Consider the following 7969-nt stretch of genomic DNA (forward strand, 5'->3'; position numbering starts at 1 on the left):
TCCCGGGCCCTAGACATTCAGGCCCTAGCCCGGCCCGGGCCCTAGACATTCAGGCCCTAGACATTCAGGCCCTAGCCCGGCCCGAGCCCTAGACGTTCAGGCCCTAGACATTCAGGCCCTAGCCCGGCCCCAGCCCTAGACATTCAGGCCCTAGACATTCAGGCCCTAGCCCGGCCCGAGCCCTAAGGCTTATGAGAATTCTCAGCCCGAGCTCGACCTGAGCCCGATTTTTTTTTTTTACATAAACCTAAAGTGTTTGATCAATTTCGAATGGCCTATTAAATCAGCACCATACCAAACACCATACAAAACCCTTTCAAAGCATTATCAGTATTAAATGTGTCAGTTCTGGCCGCAACTCTGGAGATACGCAACACTTCTATTTTTGACGGACTACGCATCCATCTGTTCCGTATTTTAGCCATATAAATGTATATAAATGCCAATATGCTTATTGTAGTCATTTATCACCATGTCAGTTAACAAAATAGAGGATAAATGAACCAGTGTCGCTTAAATAAATGTTGGACATGAGGTTATCCATGGATATCCACTGAGAAGCTTCTATTTGGACAGTACGCCTACACTCAAAAAAGTGACATAAGTACTCCTCTGTGGTACATTAATGTTGCTCACAGTACAACATGAGTTGTTGTAGTATAACAATAAGCAAAACTAGATAACTGTGTTCATTTACCCATAGATAAAAACCCAGATACGCAGAACAGAATGGGCAGACCGGAGCTGGTGTAGCAGCTTGGATACGCAAACGGAATGCAAAAGCTTCACCAAAGAACATGGCTAAAGTCCATTTTCTCAAGAACATTCCAAGAACAGTAACTTTGTTTTATAAATTTGTATTTATTTTCTTAAATTAGTAGTTTCTTTGATTGATATGCCTATTGATTTCAAGTCCCAAACCAAAAAAAAACTCTCCACTGAAAATGTAGAAGATAATAATAATTAAATATCAAGCATACCTGCATGGACTCCAGTCAAAATGCGTTTGAATGCATTCAGGTGACGGGCTTCCCATAGACAGCCAGTGTAGTATTGATCAACTTTACATTGACACCCAATTATTACTAAAAGGCCAATATCGGCAAACCAATATATTGGTTTAACCTCTAATATGATCCACTGACCACTGTAGCTTAATGCATTGAAGATAATACATTCCCCAGTACTTAAATACACAGATATTACACATTTAACTGTCAATATGTGGAGATTTTATAGTTTAATCAAGCAGTGTTTCAGTAGTTTCTACTCTTCTTCATGGGTGGATTTCCTGCGTCTCCCTCTGCTGCAGAGTTTCCACCCTCACTGTGGAGAGCCTCACTCTCCGGCGAGGCCCGACACACCAAGTTATAGCCGGGCTTTGATCAGCCGCTCCGGCAGTTACCCACGTTTCAATTTGAGCGCCGCTAAACTGCTCGATGAATGGAGTAAATGGGAAATGTGTGAAACGCTCGGTGTGTGTGTGTGTGTGTGTGTGTGTGTGTGTATAGGTGTGTGTGTGTGTGTCTCACAGAAAGAGAGAGAGAGAATATGCAGGTTCGCGTTCCTATATGTGCCTGCTTTAGACTGAATTTTGTTTTGAATGTGTGTTTGCGGTCTCTCACACCACTATCATACTCTGCCCGAGCCGTGTGTGTGTGTGTGTGTGTGTGTGTGTGTGTAGGTGTGTGTGCGTGTGTGTGTACGCCTACTCCCTCTGTGACCTTGCTGCGAAACAGGAGATAGTCCTCATCAGGTGTGTGCTTGGGACGCACCAACACACTAACACACTCACACACACACACACACACACACACACACACACAGCGGGCGGCCATAAACAGAAGCATACAGATGCCAGGTCAGGCAGTACACAGCAGGTCAGTGTTAGCTCTGTGTAACTCAGCATGGCTCCAACGTAGATTAGCAGCAGTGTGTTGAGGTAACATATTGTTGAAGAGGCCGGACAGGGACATTGTAATTACTCGCTGACCCCGCACACACACACACACACACACACACACACACAACACGGCTGCACACAAAGGCATACAGGAAAACACAATGGGATGCATAATGGGTGTACTAGTTATACAAACAATGTAGATTTGATGACTTAATCAATGAAATCGATTCATTTCTTTTTTGTTTTCTCTTTCAGCTGCTACTCTTTCCTTCCTTGGTGCACACAATGGTATATTCTTCTTTTTCCTCTCCTTCTTTTGGTTAGTCATAGTAGTTTTAGTAGACAGTAACACACACAATGGCACAGTTGCTGAAAGGAAGAAATGAAACTGATTCCTTTCATTTTCTTCATTCCCTCTTGTCGTCATTGTTGTCTCTCTTTTTTCTTCCCTCCTTCCTCGTTGCACACGGGGCTATATTCTTTTCTTTTTCTTATTTTTTGTCTTCTTCTTCTCCCTTAATAACAATAATAGCAGTAGCAATAGTAGTAGTGGTAGTGGTAATAGCATTATTAACAGTAGTATTAGTAGTAGTAGTTGTAATAACAGTAGTATTAGTTTTGTAATCATGATAGTAGTAATAATGATAGTAGTAGTAATAGTAGTATTAGTTTTGTAATCATGATAGTAGTAATAATGATAGTAGTAGTAATAGTAGTATTAGTTTTGTAATCATGATAGTAATAATAATGATAGTAGTAGTAGTAGTAGTCGTAGTAAAAACAGTAGTATAATCATGATAGTAGTAATAATGATAGTAGTAGTAGTAGTAGTATTAGTTTTGTAATCATGATAGTAGTAATAATGATAGTAGTAGTAATAGTAGTATTAATTTTGTAATCATGATAGTAGTAATAATGATAGTAGTAGTAATAGTAGTATTAGTTTTGTAATCATGATAGTAATAATAATGATAGTAGTAGTAGTAGTCGTAGTAAAAACAGTAGTATAATCATGATAGTAGTAATAATGATAGTAGTAGTAGTAGTAGTAATAACAGTAGTATTAGTATTGTAATCATGATAATAGTGATAATGATAGTAGCAGTAGTAGTAATAACAGTAGTATTAGTTGTAATCATGATAGTAGTAATAATGATAGTAGTATTTGTGGTGGTAGTAGTAGTAATTGTAGTAGTGATAATAATAGTAATAGCAGCAGTAGTAATAACAGTAGTAGTAATAGTAGTTGTAGTGATAATACTAGTAGTAATAGTAATAATAGTAACAGTAGTAGTATGTTGTTGTTGTTGTTGTTGTTGTTGTTGTTGTCGGGTTAAAGTGTCTTCCCATTCTTTATCCCTGTAGAAAAGTCTCTCAGCTTGGCTCAGGCTCCCTGAAGTGTCTGGGGTGTGGGTTGGGCATGGGGGGGGGGGGGGGGGGGGGGGGGGGGTGATGTCACCGAGAGAGAGAGAGAGAGAGAGAGAGAGAGAGGTGCATTGTGGTACTCTGAGTGTGACGCCTTGCCTTCACAGACAAATCGATTAGAGACGCTTCAGCACCGTGGACGCTCAGGGCGTTTCACATAGACAGAAAGAGAGAGAGAGAGAGAGAGACGAGGAGAGAAAGAGAGAGAGGGAGAAGGAGAGGACCCCCCCCCCCCCCCACCCCACCCCCCCCCCCTCCCATATTAGAAGAGAGTCCTGCCAGTATGCAGCCTTGCAGATTTGGACATGCATTGTCTGGTGTTTTGCCTCCATACTATTATGATTTTGGATGGGACATGACATAGTGACAGTGTTGGATTCATTACTCAGAAAGTTATACATTACTCATTACTAATGAATATTAACATTAATAATGAATAATAGTATTTTAGTAATAGTAATAATGAAGACTAGTATTTTGTTACATTACTTTTCACTTACTTTACAGCCCTAAAATTGGCGATTGCGTCTTCTCTTCCCTTCAGAAACCAGGAAAACTCCTTTACCTTCAGCTCCAACGACTCGAGTTCAATTCCCAACTCATACCAAGGAGATTTCTAAGTCAGTGGTTCTCAACGTGGGGGTCCGGGGACCACCAGGGGTCCTTGAGGGGGTTCCAGGGGGTCCCCAGCAAATTGATGAATTGTTAAACTTCAGCATTAGTTCATTTACAAGAAGTTAACACAATTAGAGAATGTAGAAGAATGACTGTTTTGATCATAGTTTAACTGTGATAGTCATGGAATTCTGGAGAAAATCATATCTAACAATAAAAATATTCTCAGATTTGGGTCTGAGAGACAAAATCTCATCAAATGGGGGTCTGTGGCCCAAATGTAGACTAAAGGTGGATTTTTTCCTTTAATTTGAGGGGATTTTCAGCCAGGTACAGCTATTTTACAACTTCCCCCCCCTATATGAGGGTGCCAGAGTTATTGGGTCTGCAATAATTTTATTATACAGTCAAATATACTCTAAGAATAAAGGTGACAGCTTGCCTGAGGAGTTTAGACCCGCAGAATCAAAATGATCTTCTTAAAACCTAACTTTCTTTTATGTGATGTCCGATTGTTATTTTCTTATTTTTACTATTTTATGACTTCTATAAAAGGCACTTCTCTCTCTCCTCCATCCTGACCAACACACACACACACACACACACACACACACAGACCCCTCCCCTTTGCCCCGTCTGGGCCGAAAGGTCAGTGTATGTCTGGGAAAGCCGTAGTGGGATCCCCCAAACTCATTAAAGGTCACTTGTATTCAGAGCCGACACACACACACACACATACAGATTACCTACACTCATCTCCACACATATATACGGATCTGCACAGGACACACAGCAGATTCAATGCCTGTCTGTGAAATGAAAAAACGATTACACACTCTCAGATGGACCTATCACTGTACTGTATACCCAGACACTTCATTCATTTGAATCAAAGACATAATAAGACAGTTATGGTGAAGGATATAAGTACTTGATGCTGGTATTAAGTCGTACATTGTGCTCATCAAGATACAAGCAAAATGAATGGCACTTATGACCATTGCTCATATTAGCTGGTCCTTAATCGAGGCTGATGTCCATTCAGTTTAAATCTGCTTTATTGGCATGACAGGAGAGAAATCTCTGGTGCCAAAGTGATATATATTTAGCAGCTGAGGTATAATATTGTAGACATGAACAGGTGGCGAGTAGTTCATTAAACAAAAATCAATAAATATCAGGTGTTATCAGCAAAAAATATGATGAAGAAACATGCAATAACAATTCAATTTAACTGTTCCGTTCAATTAATGGTAATGTCTTTACTGTATATAGAAATGTTGGATGGAGGGGGGGGGTATACTCTCTCTCTCTCTCACTCTCTCTCTAGTTCAGTTCAATTCAGCGACTTTATTGGCATGACTGCTTATCAGAAAAACAATATTCCCAAAGCAGTACAGACAACATGTACATTTTCAAAAACCAATCACCAACAGTTTATGCATTCAAACCATGTTGAGATGATAAATTATCTGCTTTGGAAACATGTAGGCTACTGTACTACAGATATCACCAATATCTATAATAATGTAAAACAATCACAAAACTGAGAACAGTACGTGAGGGATTGTAATTGGACATTGTAATAACGTGTGAGTGTGTGTGTGTGTGTCTCTCTCTCCTGTAAATGCTTCTTGATTTAGCTGATTGCAGACCAGAGGCCAGTGCTGTGCTAGCTGATTATGATAATGGCAGACTGTGTTAACAAGAGGCCAGGTCTGGAGTCAGCGCTGGGACTGTGGTTGTCCAAACACTGACCCCAGTTTAGCATGAGAATAGAGACGAGGCCTAGTGTGAGAGTCTCTCTCTGCCTATTCATCTACTCCCTCTCCCTCACTCACCCAGCAAGTGAGGAGGACATAGACACCAAAATTATCCATGTGTCCCCAGTCGATCACTGGCTCAGGTGTATACACTGTTGAGTGATAGCAGGCTCCATGCTAACGCTTTAGCATACACTATGTCCATGCTAACGCTTTAGCATACACTACTATGTGATAGTAGGCTCCATGCTAACGCTTTAGCATACACTACTATGTGATAGTAGGCTCCATGCTAACGCTTTAGCATACACTATGTCGAGTGATAGCAGGCTCCATGCTAACGCTTTAGCATACACTATGTCCATGCTAACGCTTTAGCATACACTACTATGTGATAGTAGGCTCCATGCTAACGCTTTAGCATACACTATGTCGAGTGATAGTAGGCTCCATGTTAACGCTTTAGCATACACTATGTAGAGTGATAGTAGGCTAGGCTCCATGCTAACACTTTAGCACACACTACTATGTGATAGTAGGCTCCATGCTAACTTTAGCAACCCAGCCCGGTTCAATCTGTAGAACTCTGCGGCCTTGATTTCCAACTCACCTATGAAAAAAAGATGAATACATGACTTGAAAATATAGTGCAATTAAACTTCCTTAATTCGCTTACTTATTTACTTGATGATGAAATGTTAAGGTTAGGCTGTTGCACAAAAGCCTGGCTGTCTCAGGGTGGGCCTGAGTGGAGCTGAGGCATGCTAGTGTGTGTGTGTGTGTTCGTATTAACAGTAATTCTTATGAGTGTCCTTGATCAGCCAGTAGACAGCTAACCATTTGAAAGCAAGACCACAGATGATACAACTTGAATACTCAGGTTTAGGAGGCTACATGAAGAAAAAGTCCTTTCCCAGCAAACATTTGACATTGAATAGATGATATCAATATGTTTCTGATATCAGTTCATCACTTCCCAAAGCCATTTTAATATGATTTTTTACCATGCCACAGTATCATATTGTGAACATCTCATGCTTGTTTGGGTTGACGTTGAACATGGCCGCCTCCTGCACATCATTCAAACCTAAGGGGTTGAGCTTGGTCTATGAAATGTTTGCAGGGTTCTTTCTGAAAAGCCTTTGATTAATAGCAAAGAAAATGCTTTAGATTACACTTCTCTTTTTCTGTAATTAGACCGTAGCAAGGGGCGGTTTTCAGGAATTAAGATGAGCAACCTTAGTGTTAGATTGACCCTCATGCATTTTTGAAATTATACAGTTACATAGGATTTCATAAACCCAAGGGTCATACAATTTTCCTGACCCCCAGAGGGCCGGGTCATTGTTCTAATACAAGTAAAAATGAAATTAGCCAAAACTGGAGTTACACAGTAGCATGTGATGTACCATCCTGCTCCAAGGGTGAGTGTTGAACACAAGCTCAAATTAGTTAAATACAATATATACAATACAATCAGCAGCTGATTGAAGTACATGGCTGTGGTCATATCTGTTGTAAATAAAAACCACACATATAATTCAAGGCTGTTTGGACAGCTGACATCCCAAAGCAGAGAGGCAGTGGCCTCACTGATAATCCATCTTTTTTTTTTTTTTTTACCTTAAACCACTGTCAAACACACACACACACACACACACACACACACCCCAACACACTCCACTGTCTGGGGATTATTTGAATGATTATGAATAATACATGAGTGTCTCCCCTCCCCCTGGCTCCCACCGCTGCCTCTTATTGGCTTTGGCACGCCGCCACTCATTCACCACTGTCAGCTGGTCGGTCTGTCCGTCTATCGGGCGGTGGGACCTCGACACGAGACGCGCCTCCAACAATCAAAGCTTATTTTCCCTCGTAAGGAGGAAAATCAGCGCAGGCCCATGACCACAGCAATCTCATTAGGAAAGCCCTTTCTTATGGAAACGGGCCAAGTTTCGGGAGAGGGGTGAAATTTGGGGGAAGAAGCAAAACAGGAATATATTGTTCTTGCACTTAGGGTTTGGGCGATGTGGGTTTTTGAAGGCCGATACCATTACCGATGTTCTTGGATTGAAGCTGATGATGAATCTGACCATTTTCCTGCCTAGAAAATGTAATAAATGACACCGATTGAGTGTTTCCCCGCAGAATTGTGTTCTTGTCAGGGTGGAAAAGCCTCTGAAACAGCATTTAGACCATCATGGGACACTAAAACTCTCCACTTAAAGTCCTATTAATGATTTTTTTTAGGTGGGGT

The sequence above is a fragment of the Centroberyx affinis genome, unplaced genomic scaffold, assembly GCF_046629955.1.
Source record: "Centroberyx affinis isolate AG114_WGS23_722 - 3 ecotype Tasmania unplaced genomic scaffold, CSIRO-AGI_Caff_v1 ptg000320l_1, whole genome shotgun sequence".
NCBI classification, from domain to species: Eukaryota; Metazoa; Chordata; class Actinopteri; order Beryciformes; family Berycidae; genus Centroberyx; species Centroberyx affinis.